The sequence below is a fragment of the Macaca fascicularis genome, chromosome 7, assembly GCF_037993035.2.
Source record: "Macaca fascicularis isolate 582-1 chromosome 7, T2T-MFA8v1.1".
Taxonomy (NCBI): domain Eukaryota; kingdom Metazoa; phylum Chordata; class Mammalia; order Primates; family Cercopithecidae; genus Macaca; species Macaca fascicularis.
The window spans coordinates 124,804,151-124,823,394 of NC_088381.1; the positions used below are offsets into that span (position 1 = coordinate 124,804,151).

General features: G+C 36.1%; 1 long non-coding RNA gene across 3 annotated transcripts in view; it reads left to right on the forward strand.

Moving 5' to 3' along the window:
• LOC135971986 (uncharacterized) overlaps positions 1 to 19,244 on the forward strand; it is a 225,809-nt gene that overhangs the window by 141,506 nt on the left and 65,059 nt on the right. Inside the window, exons 5-6 of one of the 3 annotated variants that reach the window (XR_012415819.1) lie at positions 4,315 to 4,459; positions 11,342 to 12,048. This is a non-coding gene — a long non-coding RNA (uncharacterized lncRNA). Of the gene's footprint in view, positions 1 to 4,314; positions 4,460 to 6,499; positions 7,036 to 11,341; positions 12,049 to 19,244 lie in introns of those variants that run through there. The other 2 variants (XR_012415822.1, XR_012415820.1) reach the window with 2 other exon arrangements.

A 19,244-nucleotide genomic window follows, 5' to 3' on the forward strand; every position in this document is an offset into this window, starting at 1 on the left:
CTGAAACGGGTGGATCACTTGAGGTCAGGAGTTCAAGACCAACCTGACCAACATGGTGAAACCTTGTCTATACTAAAAATACAAAAATTAGCTGGGTATGGTGGTGGGCACTTGTACTCCCAGCTTCTTGGGAGGCTGAGGCATGAGAATAGCTTGAACCTGGAAGGTAGAGGTTGCAATGAGCCGAGATCATGCCAGTGCACTCCACCCTGGGCTACAAAGTGAGACTCTATATTTAAAAAAAAATGCTTTGTGTTGTAATGATGACCTTTTTTCTCCTGAAATGGGGTCTCACTATGTTGTCCGACCTGGTCTTGAACTGCTGGACTCAAGCTATCTTCCTGTATCAACGTCAACCTCCAGAGGAACCAAGACAACCAAGACTACAAGGCACACACCACCATACCCATCTAATATTTTAAATTTTTTGTAGAGACAGGGTCTTGCTGTGTTGCCCAGGCTGGTCTCAAACTTCTGGACTTATGTGATCTTCCTGCCTCACCCTTGTGAGTAGCTGGGACCACAGGTGTGAGCCACCGCACCCAGCTGACCATAGTTTTTGACAAGATCATGGGACAAGCAGCAGCAGGATCTTATGTTGGGAAGGTACTTTTAAACGTAGCAGAAAATAATATCTCCAGATGTTGATCTAGGGTTTTCAGTCCAGGGTTCTTCCAAGAATCTCTCTTGTCATAGGATGTTAGACCCTTTTCATAATTAAAATTCTGACTATTTTAACTTGCTCCTGATTTATTCATCATCTATACTATGTGAAAGAAATTACTGTATAAAAATTCACTGACTAAAGAAATAACCTAATGTGAATATGAGAAAGGTTTATTCCAGCCAGAGTAAGTTTTTCACGGTCAAAAGTCAAAGAAGAGTGTAAAATTTCTTTCTAGTTTACAAATACTCCCAGAGCTTTAGTTTGTGCCAGGAGCCTTGCTGGATCCTGTAGGTACAACAGAGGCAGGTAAGACATAGTCCAAACTTCAAGAAGTTTGTAGTCCAGATGCTAAAGATTAGACAAGAGCTTAAATTAGATTAGCAAGAGTAGCTAATAGTAGCTGCCATTATGATAGCATAAAACAAATATCATAATAAAAGTATAGTATGGTATAGAGTTTGAAAAAATGGGGAAGACCACATGATTACGAGAGAGTGGGAAAGACAAAGACAGGATTCATGGAGCTGCTGGCATCTGAACTGGATCATGGAGAACAGCTGATTCAATGAATCCCTCATCTCACAGCACCCTGTTCTTTTCTTTCTTAGCAGTTGTTCACAATTAGTTCTTACATATTTATTGGCATCTTTATTTATTTGATGGTCTCGGCTTTAGATTCCATGAGGTGTATCCTGTGGTCCACTCTGATTTGTTCCCCATTATATTCCTAGTACAAAGCTCAGTGTCTGATACATAGTGTGTGACCAATAAAAATCTGTTGAATGAACAAATGAATAGTTAGATGAGTGACGGATTGCAATAGATCCCATTACTAAATGTCTGTTAGGTAACAGCACTGCAGTAAGCACATAGATCATCAAAGTTAATATATTCAACAATGATACCAGGCACATTTATTATCAATTTTATAGAGGAAGAAATGGAGCCCTAGAAAAGATAAATAACTTGTCCAATGTCATATAACGAATACATGGCTGAAGCCATACCAGGTAGATCTAACTCCAAAGTTTGTGTAGTGAGTCACTGCACAATATTGCCTCCTATTAATTTGGTACTTACCATGTACTCATCATTTGATTGACATACATTATCTTTATTTCATTCACAATCCTGTAAATGAGGTATTATTAACTCATTTAATAGATAAGAAAATGGATTCAGAGATGTTTATTCATTCACTCAATAAATATTTAGATAATCTATCAAATGCTAGGCACTATGCTACCCTCAGAGATAAAATGCTGAGACAAAATAGACATCATCCCTGCCCATGTGAAGTTTGTGATCTAATGGGGGAGCAGATGGTAATCAAATGTGCATCAACAATCTGTGAGAAATGCTGTGAGGGAAAGTTAGAGGGTATCATGCGGGCTGTAATAATGAGGGGAACCAGCAGTGACCAAGCATGGCTTTCAACCAGGCCTATTCGACTCCATTTTAATTACAAAAAAATGTTAGAGGTTGGGGCTTGCTTTGTCACTCAGGCTGGAATGCAGCCTCAAACTCCTGGGCTCAAATGATCCTCCCACCTCAGCCTCCTGAGAAGTTGGGACTACAGGTGAACGCCACCATGCCCAGCTCAAAGTCCACATTAAAACAAACGGAAAAACCAAACAAAAACCCCCACATATTTAAAAAATCCGGGATGGATAAGGTTTGCACAGGCAAAGAGGAAGGCCTCCAAATTGCGACTGTCTGATATGACTGGAGAGGTAGGGAGATGTGTGGAGAAGAGTACCGTGAGTAGCGAAGGCTGGAAAAAACTGGAACAGTGAATGTCATGTTATGGATTGTCCCTGATTTAGGAGACAAAGGGGAGTCATCCAAAAGGTTTTGAATGATTCCCAATCAGAGGTGTATTTTAGGAAGAGTAGTCTAAAAAGCAGAAACTGCTAATATTCATGGATAAAGAGAGAGAGACATATTAACTAGTTGAGTGTTGCACTTGCAGCACAAAGTTTGAATCTATTTTATGGCTACTATGTCAGTGTATTAGTTAGGATAAAGGTTTAGCTGAAAACGTAAGAGCTTAAGACGGAAGCTTATTTCTCTCTCATGAAAGTTTGAGCTGGAATGGCAGCTGTGTTCCAGGGCACCATTAAAGGCTGTTTTTATTTTGATGTGAAAGACAGAAGAGGAAAAGATGACTTGTCCTTTCAGGGTACAGCCATTTGGTTGCACACACACTTTCACTCACTTCACCTTGGCCAGAACTTAGTCTTATGACTACAGTCAGCAGTTAAGGAGGCTTGGAAGTGTCGTCTATGTTTTTGTTGGCTGTGTGCCCTAGGTCAAAAGTCTATGACTATAAAAAAAAAAGGGGGGGTATGATTATTAGGGGATGGCTGGCAGTCTCTGCCACACTTGGTGCACTCCTCCTCTGAGAATGACCAAATTTGGTGGTTCATTTACTCTTATTAGAAAAAAATTCCAAATTTTAAAATAATGTTGATGGTTACTATTGGTCAAATTGTTTTAAAAAATGCTTTTTAACCAGGTGCAGTGGCTCATACCTGTAGTCCCAGCTACCCTGGAGGTTGAAGCAAGAGGATCATTTGAGTCCAGGAGTTTGAGTCTGGCCTGGGTAACATAGTGAGGCCTCATTACTGTAAAAAAAAAAAAAAGTTTTTTACATACTATAGAAAGCTAAACAAAATTTGGCAGCTTTAGTTCCATTAATTAACAACAAAAAAAGCCAAATTCATTCTAATTTCATTTTTAATTATCAGGAAAAACTATATTTAAGAATAAACTACCTGCAAAATAAATAACTGAGTTATACGTGAACCAGTTTTATGCCCCAAGACTGCAGAAGATGCTTTTTGACACTTTGATATGAACATTGATATTATTAATATTAATATTTTATATTAATATTGCATATATTTTCATTTCCCCTTAATTTCCCATGAAAAAGTGGCAACCCATTCCCAACTTGAAGATTTATCATTGTTTTTACCAAACTTAAAGAACCAGCAATTGAGAGAAAAGTGCCTGTAATTATACACGGGCTGTTCCCGTTTTGGTAGGTCCTACAGTGAGAGTTGCCTTCTCTGTGAACTAAAGACAGAAAGGAGACTCACGGGAGGGTGAGGAATGGACTGACGCTCTTCCTGCACCGTAGGTGACAGTAACTCACAGTGCCCACTCCACAGATTAAAGCATTTTTGTTTTCTGGGGCAGTCCTTAATTTTAGTTCATTTTCCTGTACCTATTTATTTGATAGCTCATTAATTGCCTCAGAGCAGAGAAAATGTTTCCTTTAAGAAGGTTAAACAAAGAGTTTATTGACATAAGTGAATTGGTTGAAGAAAACATTATTAAGTAAAAGGCACTTATTTAAACACCAAATTAATCATTTAAAGGCAAATTAGAGGTCATATCTCCTCCTAAATAAATAATGTTAACCAGTAATGAGATATCCAGTTTAGATTATAAGCATACTTACAGGTTTGGGCTGCTGGCTGCAGTGTGCCTTAGCTTTCCAAGTTTATTCAGGGTCTATAATTCCACTAATGTTTGGAAATGGCAACATTTTAAACTACAGTATATTTTATCTACAATATGTCATTTTTCATTGTATGATTTTTTTTAAAAAAATTAAAGCTTTCCTTTCATCCCAGCAGAAGAGAAGGCTGGTGCTCTCAGAGAAGATTCCCTAGCAGTGGAGATGGATTCGCCTCTGGCGCTGTTTCAAGTCACTGAACTTATCAATCAAGCTGGTGCACAAGTGCCCTTGGCATTGCCCTCATAGCTCTGGCTGGGCCACAGGTAACTTCCCAATGTTGTAGCTGGGGCAGTGTGCAAACCTATTTCAGGAAGCTTCTATGTAAGTTTTGGAGGCTGAAGAGAAACACACAACGATTTTCGTTGTGGAAGTATTGGTGTCCGCAAAGTTGTCTGGTATCTTAGCTTTGGATTTTTCCCTTCCACTTGGAGGGTGTCATAGCTGCCTACCCACATCCAGCCACACATTTTTTTCCACGCAGGCACATAGGCAATGCCCAAACCCCTGCTCCACCGCTGGGCTCGCGTTAGCCGGCCTCCCAACCACAGTGACTGTTGAGTGTTGACAGGTACCAGATTCACGCTCCAGGCTCTTCCATAGCACAACGACGCTGATGCCAGCAGCTTTGTTCCATACCACATTGCAGTTTTGTTTTTAGCCAGACAGAAGTCAGGAAGTTTAAGGTTAGTTAATCAAATCTGACGTTAGCCCACCCCGATGATCTGATCATCTGATGGTCCAGCAGATTCTCCTTTTTCTCAAAATATTTTATTGTGCACTTGTGGAGAAGATGGAAAAAAAGAATCCCAATGGAGGATAATTTGAATTGATTTTTTTTTTTTTCAGTGTCAGTTCTTGTCTGACTTTTTAAACCCCGTTGAAATCAATTATTCTTGCTATTATAATAATCGTCTTGATTTTCATGTTTTATCAATGAATACTGTTCATCTCAAGTCACTGCTGCCCTTATTTAGGCAACTTACAATTTTTGAATACATGGGTCTAAATTCAGGCTTTTCAGCCTTGAGAGAACTAGAGATGTCACCCAACAAGCTAAGCCTCAAAGTTCCTGCCACATACTAACCAAAATGATGATGTCCTTCCAATCGCACTACCTTTCTTTTTCTCAACAGAGACGAGTGACTCTGCTTATGACAAATTGTACATCAGAAAACACAGATCTCTATGATGTGGGCGGGCAACATAATTTAAGATTCTGCAGGCTTATGGTCAGCCCATTATTTTAAGGATAAGAAATGCGAAAGGAAAAGTTGGTTCAAGGCATCCTGATATTGCTCATTAACTGGGAGACAAAAAGGAATAAAATAGGACTTTTCTGATTATTGTAGGTCCCCTCCCGGATTTCCCCACTCCACACCCCTCCCCTGGTTAGACATTTACACTGAAAAAGAAAGAAAGGCACTTTGTGTTTAAGGTTAATCAAGTTTCAGCACAATTTTTTTTTTTTTTTTTTTTACAAACTAGAATCACACTAATCTTTTTTTCTTGCTCTAATGTGTGGCTGTTGAAATCCTCAGCTGTGATAAATTAAGCTACTTATTAATCTAATTATCGTACATTCATCCTAGAAACTTTCATGTGACTTGAAAAGGCTATTCAACCTTTTCCCTCCCCTCCTAGAAAGGGCTCAACCTTGCACCAATTAAGATCATTCTGAAGTAAGGCTTTAAAAAAGCTTTCTCTAATCACCCAATGGAACATGGACCAGTGGAAACCAAACTCAGAGCTCTGGGAAAAAGTTTAGCATTCCTTTCTGTCTGCCAACTTTTATGGTTTCATTGCACAAGGGAGGAAGACTTCATTTTCCTATTTAGTTGTTCCTTCGCTGACCTCCAAATAAAGTCCATGTAATTACAGACCAAATAAAGTTGCAGCATGTGTTTTAAAAATCAATTGCCATCCTTGGACTATAGAAATGTAACAATGCACAGATTTGCCAGAAAATACCCAGCGCCAACCATACGAGCTAAACCCTGTACTGTATCTGTACAATGGAGTAGTTTTGACCTCTAACGCACATATTTACTATGCAGATTTTTAAAAGTGTTTCTTTTATGATTTAACTATTGATATTAAAATGTCTCCATCCTAATATAAGTTCAATTTGGGATTAAAAATATGTTGCAAATGTATCATATCTTAAACATCCATTCATTGTCAAATGGCTTACTTCTTTTTTTTTGAAATGATGGCATAAATGAAGCTATTTTACATTCAAATTAAACTGGCTATTAATTTGAATGCAAAGCAGCTCGATGTACAGGATGCAATTTCAATGACAGGTTTACTCCAAGACAGAAAGCAGGAGATAGTCAACGTGGGTAAGTCCAAGCAGTTTGTCCCCTACTTTTGGTGCCTGGCAAACTTGCTCACTGTGAATAGTTTTTGAAGTGAAGATTAAAAGAGTGGAATTATAAAGTATAATTACATTTTATTGAAACTCTAGAAATCAGAAAAAATTCAGCAGGAAACTTTTAGTGAAACATGATGTGTTGTCATTATCATTAAAAGATAAAAGTTCCATACTGTTTTTATCTGTTTATTTGGAAGAAATCCAGCCTTTACAGTTATGCAGGAAACAAAAAACGGGAATGCAGGAGTAATTATTAAAACTGTGTGATTTGTTATCTCAGCTACTGTCTTTCCAAATGGTAATGCGATATCAGCAGCTGCAGACGGTTGCTGATTTTCTCTATTAGTAAACAAGTGCTTTGGAGACCTGTGTGAGGCACTTTAAGCTCGCTACTCCCCGAAGTGCTGTCAGGCTTAACTACTAATCCATGGTATTTCAGAGCACTGGAAATTCATCTTTATAAAACCTGAACAAAAAAGGGAAAAAAGCCTGGAGGGCATGAGCTCCCTCTGGTGAGACAAATGACATGTTCATTTATTAATGAAACAATAACCCTGGAAAAAGGATCAAAGCACATTCCATCCTCACTTTACAATCCCCAATTTTCTCAGGCCAAACCATTTAATTGAGCCATGACAATGGAATACTTAATTGTTGCCTTAAAGTTTTGAAGAAGCGACTTCTTGAGCATCAATGTGAATTTCAGGATTATTATTCAAATATGGCGTAGCCAGATTAAAGATGGTGGAATTTGATTCATCCTCCACTGGGCGGGGGCGCCTCTAGCTGGCAGAAGAGGTTTTTTCTTGAACATGCTTGCAGTGCGCACCTCAGATGCCCCTTGCCTAATGGCTGCCTTCACAGGTTGCTTCCTCGTGATGGGTTCCTTCCTCATGATGAATTTAGGTTCTTTTTGCCATGTCCCCTGGATCTGAGACATAAATGAGGAAGAGGAAGGAGTCAATCCCAGAACCCAGAAGTTTAAGGAGTTTGAGACGATGCAACATGGAGCCCCTTATTAAGTCTTGACAGGCCCATAGCATCCACAATGGTAACGGGAAACTTACCTACACTCTCTCTGGGTCATTCACCAATTGTATTTGAGAGTGAGTCCATCCACTGAAAACAAACACACATGCAAAATTTAAAAAAAATTTTTAATAAGTCTGTGTTTAATTTCAGTATATTAACTCGATTTCATATCAGCATTCTAGTTTGACATTTTTTGTTTGTACTTGTACAGTGACTTTTCTGGGGTTTACTTGACTATGTTGTTTTCCAAATTAATCAAGCTTTCAGGGGAGTCTTAAGACACTGAGGTGGGGGGATTCAGAAGATGCTTGTTGATTTACTGGGCAAAGAAAGGAGTAAAGATTTTATATGTAATCTCTAGGACCCATGTGTCTTATACATTCAAGCATTCTAGGCCAGCTTGACTCTAGGACCAATTTTCTATCATGTGGCATCATTTGGAGTTTATAAATGGACTTTCTTTTACTGTGCATGTGCTCATATTCATTCCTTAGGAGATTTATTAATCTCATGAAAACTAGTAGTCAGAAATGAAGGCTGTAAGCAATAAAAATGCTCATGTTTCTGAGTTCTAGAACATCACCTAACTTATTAAGCCTTACTGTGAAATGGAGAATGCACTTTGAGATGATTTTCATTACTTTTACCTGGGATCTTCCTTTCTGATCTGCTTTTGAATACCAACCTTATAAAAGTCTTTTTTTTTTCCTAGCTTATTAGACTTACAGGTAAATATTGGAGTTATGAGTATGTTTATATTACATTTTAGTAAGTTCCTGGGAAGGAGGAAAGAAAGTCTTTATAATTTTTTTTTGTAATCAGACTAACATTTTGAAAAACTTCCATTTAGTTTGGCCTCTTTGTAGTAAAGTTTTCTGCAGTATAATTGTTTGGAGTGCATACAGGGGAGTGATGGTGATCAAAGTATTTAGTATATACAGCTTTACCTGAGCCCTTCAGGAGAACAGAGAACCCTCTATATGGACAATCATAGCACTGGCTAGCCTACGAGCTAAAGGGAGTTTGAAATGGCAGGTATGCACCTGAAGCTGCAGAAACAGTTATTTTTTCAACTTTCCCCTTATCTTCCATCCCTAAATACAGAGCATTTATTTTAAAAAATACACATGTAGGAAAAGTTCATGGGCTTGGTATGTAAGCGTTCAAACTGCCACGACATTGATGGCCGAACTAGGTTTCACATAAGCCAGAGCTGAGACAAAATAACATTCATTCATTTCTGCTGACAGATGTATTTCCATTCTCCATATGCACATTCCACTCATATTTATGTCATTCATTCATTCAATCAGCTGTCCATTAGTCATTTCATGACTATTGATTGAGGCTCTACTGCATATGCATCATAACATAACAAAATATATAGCTGGAGTTATATGTATCTTAGTAAGATAACATGGAAACTGCAAATTGATGTAGGAGAGGGAAACAGAGCAGGGTAGGAGACAAATAATATAAAGACGGGAGCATATTTCTTCTTAGACATTATTTTAATAATGGGCAAAGACCGTTTGGTGTGTGTTTGTTGAATGTGTGATGGAAGTATTCATTCAACAGCATCTATCAAGCAACTGCCACATCTCATGTACTGTGTGGAATACTTATACCAAAAAAGAGCGCTGTCTCTGCCTCTCTGGATCTCCCATTCAATAGTCTGGCTGGGTGCACATGATATGCATACATAAAACAATTAATTCAAGGTGGATGACTAGGCTCCAGATTGAAGGGTATAGATAACAACTACAAAATGAATTGTAAATTTTGAATAATTATGGGTTTCTTGATGTGGTTAAAGAGGATCGTCTGAAAGTTGAGGCTTAGTCTTCTTACCTCCCATTTTGCTGAGAAGTATGCACACTCTGGGAAGGAAGGATGACAAGAGGCACACAAACAGGTGCATACATTCACCTTTTGGCCCTTCTCATCTCCCATCCCTATGAACTTTGTTCCTTGAAGAGAGAAACAAGCTCATTATTAAGAGTTAGTGTAATGTTTGATCATCTTTACTATCTGTCATAGCAGATACATAAACTGATATTCTTGCTATAATGGTGAATAACCCTATTCTTTAAAGTTGCAAGATAGAAGATTACTGACATCCTTAGTAGGAATTTAAATGAGATGAAATACATATGTATATAGGGTTACATGAAAACCTTTAATATGAACTAAGAGCTGAAAAAAGCTGTAGTGTTCCTTGTCTCCTCGGCTGCCCAAGTAACAACAACAACAAAAAATACTAAACTATGGATATGTAACCAGGAGTAAAGATATAATTTTCTTCTATCATGACTACTTAGAATTAATTTGGGATTATTAGGATTTCTCAAAATATTAATGATAGAATCTAGAATATTTTCTCTTACGTTTCCTGGTGTGTCCGGTGTGCTAATAATGGGTAATCCTACACCATTTTTGTATCAGAATCTAAGATGAGGCTGTTTGTCTCTTCTACCTTTTACTAATAAATTGGTTATCTGAATGTCGTGCTATGAATTCCAGTTCTGTTTTCTTTCTATTTTCCCAAATTCTGTTGCTAGCTTAGAGGATCTCTGATAACATACTAACCAGTTTTACTTCAGGGCAATTATTTCTTTTCAGTACTCTGAGGTCTGTTAAAGTTCTCCCAAACGTAACACAGGGATAAGGAATACGTATTTTCTCTCTAGGTTCTCCTTGGCTCATTTTCATTTTATTGCATGCCAAAAGGAGCTTATAGTGAAGAATATTTAGAAAATATCTAAATGATTCTGAGTAAACTGTTTCAAGTAAGGCCATGGCTCTTTATTTAAGTTATACACCAAAAAAAAAAAGAAAAGAAAAATAAAGATTCTTCTTGAAAAAAAAATTATACAAAAGACGATGTTGGGTTTAGTGTCTACTACTTGTTTATTGAACTTAATAAAGAAAGGAATGATAGCTCAGTAATTGCTAAAATAGTTGTCAATATATAATAAAGTCAAATGATAAAACCTAACCCAAATCATTTATTTTCTTACTCTCTGAGGTTGAGTATTACATTTAATATTACTAAAAACTATGTAATATGTAAAATAAAATGTCTTAAAACTTAAATGTTGCATTATTTCATACAACACACATTTAATAAGAAAAATTTTAATTAATAATTACTTTTTTACTTAAGATTTATCCTTTCCTAATACCTAAGTTATTATATATAATAATTTTTAAGGTTCCTATTATATTTTTAAAGCAAGCAGTAACTCATAAACAAATACGTATCTTCCCATTTACTCTTGCTCTCTCCATTCTGCTGGACACAAGATTTTATTATAAAAATAAGTTAATTTTGTTGAGTATATATACATGATGACATAATAGTATCAATATTAAGATAACACACCAAATACACACAAAATAATATATATCTCCTGCTGGAGTAATTTCTGATTGCATTACAGCATGTACTTCTGTAGGTACTGTGCTCATATCAGGAGTGAACAATAGGTGATGGTGTAACTGCCGGGCACAGATATCAACGTGTTCTCAGCTTTGGGGAAACAAAATGGCTCCCATGATCTATTTGTGTGGAATGCAGAGGACAGTTCGTATCACTTTAATTAGCTGAAATATCAAATGTATTGATCATTTTGAAATGTGTTGCTGTATTTCTAAAATGCAGGTGGCTTACCTAACATGAGAAACACTGGATGTTACTGTATTCATTTATTTATTTGCACATTTATGTCTATCTTAGTGATGAAAAAGTCCTAGAAGATCTTCAAAAAGACAATATGTTTCAGCAGAGAGGCAAACATTACACATTTTTATCACCAAGAGCAGATCTAGCCACAGAACTGGGTCTTGAAGTTGCTTCCCACAGCCCTCTGCAGCTAGGGATGGCCTCCAGGAGGACCAGCCTGAGGAAGGCGAAGGGTGCCTCAGGAGCACCCCTGCCCAATTCAACAGCAAGGAAAAAAATGAGAGCCGATGAACAAAATGGAAAATAACTTTCCCAGACCAGAGAGAAAACACTTGGCATTCCTGAGGAGCAGCTGCTTGCTGGTAGAAGTTTATGATAATAAACTAAACTGGGTGAGCATTTCCTAAGAAGAAATATTTAATTATCCTGCTCACCATTATGAGGAACTTCTGCCACTCTTCAGGTTATTATACAGTAAATAACCATTTTTCTAAAGGACAGAGCTGTTTTAATTATATGACAATGAATGCATAATTATTATGTTTGTTAGGAATGAATCACAAGACAACAGACTTGATATTGCTGCTCTGGTTAGTGCATCTTAATTACTTTTTCATTTATTTTGCATATAAAAGCTATTTGCTAATTGTCTTTGCTGTAAATATGCAAAATATAATTAGTCATTCATAATTCTTTATGTGTTATCTAACTGTACATTTGTTTCTAAGGAACTTATATTAAAGTGTGAATATTTAATGGGCTTTTTTGTGTGAATTCTCTTTTTTTAGACAAAGTTTTAAGTAAATACTAGGCATGTAAGAGTTTTAACTCTATTCTTAGGGAAACTTGTGCTGTGAAAAAATGGAGACCAAAAAATATGGAGTTATGAAATGAATGCCAGACTATACGGAATTTAAATATTTTTCCATGTGAAGACACTGATGGTGATGGGAAATATCCTTTACTAAGCCTTTAAATTAACCTTTTAGCTACTCACCCAAGCTACCCAGATAAATCTTTAAGCATTACCAATTTTAACTTAAGTTTTTACATATTTGTGTGGTTACTTACCAGAAGGAGAGAAGAAATCCATGGTTGTACTGAAACATGCATTTTTAAGTGATCTAAATAACTTGCTTATATCTGCTTAAAACAGTGGACAAACACTCTTCAAACTCTAAAATCTTAATTATGAGGACTATATCAAATCTATGTAATTGGAAGTATTTGAGAAGGTTGTTTTTAATAGTTCGTCAGTGACTATAATGAGGGTGTCATGAGATAAACCCACCATGAGGTTTCTTACAGTCATATTGCCATCTCAAAAGTGAACCATACTGTCCAGTTTGTCAGTCTTAGGATGAAATTTTCTTTTTCTTTTTCTATTTTTTTATTAGCTGGAAACAGCACTTGGACTAGTTTTTCTATGATTATTACTTCTACATGAACTAACATTGCTGGGAACATCTTAATGCACTCAGATTCATTACGGTGGCTGACTGGTTAAATGGACCACGTGTTTTCAAAATGGTACAGATATCAGGAGCATTGACCAATGATTAAAATTTTTCTTTTCACTTGTCTCTATAAAATCCTGCCAGTCCATCCTGCTGATGCATGTCACATTCCACTTTCTTCACCTCAAACATTTGATTTACTAACTGGTTGTACTGTTAATCCCATGTCATGACACTTCTATTCACTTCTGCTTTTCAACTGAAAGCAGCTTCCTATGAAGATAAAGCTAGGTAAAATCTATTGTAAAGAGGAGAATAACTTGAATGCAGCTATCATATCAAAATGAAAACACACTTCTGCTCTCTTCACCCACTAGACATCCTGAATACTTTTCTTAATGATGGAGTCTAATAGGATAGCTGATGAAAATACAACTGATGATAATTTTTTTCTTCAGAAATAATCCTGCTCTGTAATTCTGTAATTGTTCTTATTTATGTTTGGCAAATCTTTTGAAAGGAACATATATAAAAACAGAATGATGGCAGGATGTGAATTAGAAAAGAACTAGTAAACATGCTTTAGAAAACTGTGATATGAATAAATTATTTTGATTCTTATTTATCACAAAAATATCCTGAAGCAGCTTTAAATAAAGCTTTTTAAAACAACACTTGCAGGAACCATAACTTATATGGTTTTCTTTGTTTTTATTTTGAGATTTTCTTTTCTGTTCTGTACATTTTTTCTTTTGCCTTCAGAATAGTAAAAAAAAGGGAAATACATATTTCAAATAACATTTGACTTGTGTGCAAAAGTTGTAGAGCTAACACTCTCTCTACTAAAATCCCAATCTTTAAAACTTGGTGTCCTATAATGAAACAATTTAGTTCGATAAGGTAGTGAAATGAAGAATTTTGTGTAAAAAGATAATTTCATTGTACAATCTGAAATAGTGAAATACACATCCTTGAATCCCTTTAATAGGAAATGTTTCATATGTTTTATGTGTGTATCCATAGCACTAAGAAGGTTTGCAAATTGAATTTCCATTTGTATTTTCAAACACCTTCATTTTCAACAAGAAGAAGCATAAGAAATGATTTTATTTGTAATTCTTGTAAGCTTCTTCATTCTTCAGTGATCCAAATATATAGGAATGACCAGAAAATTCACTGTGTTATTTGAAATGTAACTAAATGTTCTAAAGAACAACAGGTAACAGGCCTCAGGTAGAAAAAAAATCTAATTTTTCATCTTAGCAAAAAAAAAGTATTTTGATGATATTATGTGGCATGCAAACATTGAAAACATCGGAAAATTCTAGATTTGCCTCTGGTGATGGTGGGGATCACTATCTGTCCTCCTTTACAAGAAGTTTGAGAGAGTAATCACTTGAGGGGCTTTTGGTGTTTTAAAAATAATCCTTATCAAGCACCTATTTCACAAAGAATCATGTCAGAATAATAAACACAGTCTTCACTGTAGCATTATGCAGCATAAAATTCAGAAGAATGTAAATGTGAAGAAGAACTGATAGTGAATAGGTGCTAGGAAAGTAAAAGCTATAAAAGCTTTCTCTCAGTGTGTTGACTAAAAAATTAATAGTCCTTTGTATTTTTCAACATCCTAGATATTTTTACATAGAATGATCCAAAATATATGTTAATTAAAAGCCATTTACAAGATCTGAGAAAGAAAACATCCCTACCTGAATTGTTCTGAATTGTATATTGTGGAAAGGAACCATCCCATTGGCCTTAGACAATTAACTATAGGCTCTCAACACTCATAACTTAAATGTTAAAACACTCAAGGGAAGGGATGGGAAATGGCCCATGGAAATGTCTTAATCATGTTTATAAACCTATGGAGGTAGTAAATAAAAATTCTTAAAGGAAAACCCTTAAGACATTCCTGGAGGAAATACCTTTCATCTAATGCTATCTGACTGTTAAGAGGATCTGTGTGTGTGAGCGTGTGTGTGTATACACACATATATATATGTGTATATATATGTGTGTATACTGCATACACATATATGTGTATATACAATGTGTATACACATAATTTAACAGATTCACATACACATATATATATTGTGTGTATACACACACACATTTTATACATACATACACATCTATGTATTCTAACCTCCCTTATGGGGAGATATGATTCAATCTAAATATATCAAATAATGAAATATCCCAATGGCAATCAGTATGACTTTCATGAACTCTGTCCCTTTATTTCCACATTTTCTGTTAATTAGAATTTGAAGTCAGGAGATAAGAGACTAGTTCATTTATCTTTTTTTTTTTCAATGTCCAAGCTCTACTTCCTTTCACTTCCTCTCCAAAAATGTTGCAACCTTTTACAGTCTAATCAACTTCTGCTACATGGTGCCATTATTTGTCCCCTGAAAAATGGTCTCAGCTGATCATCTGAAGAGCAAAATCTAAAAATGTCCTACTTTCTAGAAATAAAAATAGTGTCTTCTCTGGTTTCAGACAAAGTCTTTGGGCTGGGGGAAAATTATCTGCCTAAGAAAAACAAACACTCTTTCTACTCTGTGTTTGTGTTTGCATGGATCAATTGTGAGACAAACAACATTCATTGACAGTTGCTGGCCATGAGTCTGCCTGTTTGAAATACCTTAGTCAGGAGAAGTACCACAAACTGAACCGAACAATCTCTCACAAAACATCTGCAACCATCTGACCCTGGCCTTAACCTTTAAATCTATCTTTTCATATTCATCTCAAAAGACCTTGTCAATGGCCAAGGAGACTCAAGAAAAGGATTCTTCAACAAACAAAAAAGATACAGAGGAAATTCAACCCAGATTAGGTGGCAGAAGATAATACAGTTTGCTCATTTTTATTCTGCTGCTCAAACTGGAGTTGAATTCATTTTCACTTTATCTTTATTCATGTTATTTAAACATAACATTCATTAGGATTGTGAACTGCAACAGATAGAAGAGAACAAAACTACTCGCCAAATTTGTTGGGCATCTGTTCCCACTAGAGGCGGCCCCTTGCCAGCTCCACATCATGTCATTTTTTTTCCCTGAATTCATTTCAAAGTCAATCCATCAGTTTATGAACTGTTTGATCAAACTTGTCATTAACCAAGTGAAACATTTAATTTGTATTAACAAAAATGGGACAAATAATTAGTACAGAGATTAACCATTTCACTTTTTTCCCCCTGCATTTTATTTATCAAACCTGTTCATTGTTGATATAACTTTTTCATGTGACACTATATGGTTTCTCTTGAAATAATGGAAAACATTTTCAAAAAATGAAAATACTTAAGAACCGATGGCCATTAAAGAAAATCCATGCAAATAGGTAGATCTAACAGCCACCACTAGTAACTGCTAATTTCTAGTTGCTATCTTCATTAAGATAGAGCATAAGTTTCTCAATGGCAAAGAGACTGAATTGAGCCAACGGGCCGAAGACTTACAAGGAAATTACCACAGCTATATTAAGTATCAAGAGAGATTTTATTTTCATTTTTTGAATAAAGCTAAAGTTTCATTTTAGTTTCCAACTATACTCTCACAAATGGAGTAAGTAACTTACCACAAAGAGCTCACCTCCTCTCTACATTTGCCTACAATGTTCATTTCAGTTTTTCCAGCCCAAATTGCTATTTATATAACACACGCATTAGAAATAGAACCATTGCTGTTGGTGGGGATTTTTGCTCTTGGGAAGACTTAGTCATCATCTCGTGCAATTGCTGTGACCGTGACCTCACTGGACATTTGTCAGCATAGCTATGACATTTGTTAATGAACTGTTTTTGTTTTTAATTGCTTACTTAATTATGGAGCACCAACATAATAGCATTTCTAATTTGTACCATAATTGCATGCAGAGATGAAATGTCGTTGTCTATCATATGCTGCTTCTAATCATCTCTGGTTCATGACAAATTTTCCAAAGAGATATCTTCTTTAATATGATGGTATGGTGCTTGTCATTTGAATGCACACCCCTTAAATGCAATTGTGTATGTAAACTAACTTCAGACTCTCTCAATCTCTTTCTCTCTCTCACTGAGTGCATATAAAATTACATACGTAAGTGTATATAAAGTTACTTAAATGTTTCTATTTTCAATAAGATAAAGTACACAAAAAATATCTCCTCTGACCTATGTACCAAACATTGAAATTTTTGACAATATCTGTGACCATAACAGTTTTAAAGAATTGCTTATAAAAATAGTTAATTTAAACTGCATGAGTTCTCTTCACTATTTCATTAACATTACTGCTGCTGTATAGAATGTTCAAGATTCTATTTGCTTTGTGAATCAGTTTTCAGTATGCTTCAAATCCATCAAGGGAAAATGAGGGCCATGATTCTTCAAAATGGAATCATGAACTAAGTTTGAAAGCTCAGAGAATTAAACCAAGTTTGTCATGACCTCACTTTGAAAAATTTAGAGAGTTAAACCGAGTCTCTTGTGAGACAGAGAACAAGTAGAAACTAGGCTTCAGAAAGGAAGTAATGGTAGAGGCCACTGAAGCGAGTCACCATTGACCTATGTCCTTCTCAATGAAGTTTCTTCTTTACAGTTGGTTCCTGCAGAAAAATATATTCAATGCAATACATTAGTTATGGGCCCAACAGCACAGTTCAAAACATGTGTAGCTGACGTATGTTTTCCCCCAAAAATACAAGTATTGGGCCGTTCATTGTCATCTACACAAAGAACTGAGTCCTAAAATCCTTCACTCAACTAAATTCTTAATAAGTAAACTGAGACTAACCCTCTAATACCAGATTTGTTAAACAACATGATTTAGGTCCTTGCTATTCATGCACCTTGTACAACTAAAATGACTGGTAAAGCTAGAATCATGAAAGAGTCATTTTATGTAGCTGCTAAATTCCTCTCAAATCTCCTTGCAACTTAACGAGTAAAGAAAGCTCAATGTGTAATGCCGGCTAATGTGGTTTATGCTAGAAAATAGTATCAACCTATCTTTGTAGCTTATCTAAGCCAGGATAATACTTTTAGCCTTTATAGTAGACCCAACTCCATTTTTTCAACTCTTGACTATGTATTTCCTGAAATCCTTTTCCAAAGAGTTAAATTGGATGTGAAATCTGTACTAGGCTATGGAGCTGTCTTTGTTCTAAGTCTCGCCAGCAAAGCCTCGCCTCTGTATCACTTTCATTGCGTTCTGATTGAGCTTGACAGTGTGACAGGAAAGCAAAGGGAGGCAATTCCAAACTGAATGAGAGTCTTTTTCAGCCACACAGCAGCCTCCTCCTTAGCCCCTAAGAAAAAGAGGTAACAGATGCCGATAGCAAAGCATCCCTAACAAAGTCCTAACTTTGATGCAGGCAGAAGAAGAAAAAATGTAAAAGATTGTCTCAGCACAGGAAAACCTTGAATGGAACACAAAGGAAGCAAAATGAGCAAAATCGTGGTGCAGAAAATGGCTGGGAGAGTTATGTAGCTATCGTACGTTTCAGAAATTATTTAACTCTCAACAAGAGGTTAGGATCTGCAGAATCTTCTCTGCCAGGTATGGCACAACTGGAATAGTTGCATTATATGGGGCCCGAGCAAAAGGTGATCAGCGATGTTGTGATTGCTTGGCATGGAGGACGTTCATGATGAATGCCCTGTCCCTTGGGTGGAAAGTAAAACTCCACTGAAATGATAACTTTATAGTATAGCCATTACCTTTGTACTCTGGGGAGTAGATCTTTTCTGATTGAACGCAGTGTTCAGTGGCTATTATAATTTTTTACTTTAATAAGTTCTATAATTAAGTGGATTGGAGCATCATTACATTATACTGCTTTATATACGGAGGGATCCGCACCTGGCCTCATCAAAGAGTGGTTTCTGAGGTACGTTGATCTCTAAAAGTGAACTATGTTAGTTGCATGACAAAAATGTATTGTAAGGTATAAGCACTGAGAATATACTTATACTCATTTCTCTTATACTAGTTTCTCTTATTAAGAAACTGATTTAAAATATCAATATCTGTGCAATGCATCTTAATCCTTGTGGCAAGAACATGAATCAAAGTAGGAAAGATCTGTCCAGTTGGACCAGGGTATTGCTAATGCCCAAATAGTTCTGAGCCCATTGCTAAGATAAACACTGAGAAACACAAGTGATTCTCTTGAATCTGTATGCAAGCCCTCAGGCTAGAATATCAGATTCTGAGAGTTTGTAGAAATAACTCGCTGCTTTAGTGGTAGGAGTGGAGACACAGATAGAGAACAGTGTCTCATAGCGCTCTTGTTTGTATTTGTCTTCATGTATTTTCAGAGATTTAAAAACTCCAAAATTAACATGATATAAAGATTGTTATAATCTATCATGTAAAATAGTGGGGAGCATTTAAATGAAGAATTCCTTCCTTGATAATCCTCAGTGGCTGATGTGCTTGGTAAAGCTCTGTGAATTCAGAGCTCAGTGACATGATAAACATCCCCTAAGGAGTCCT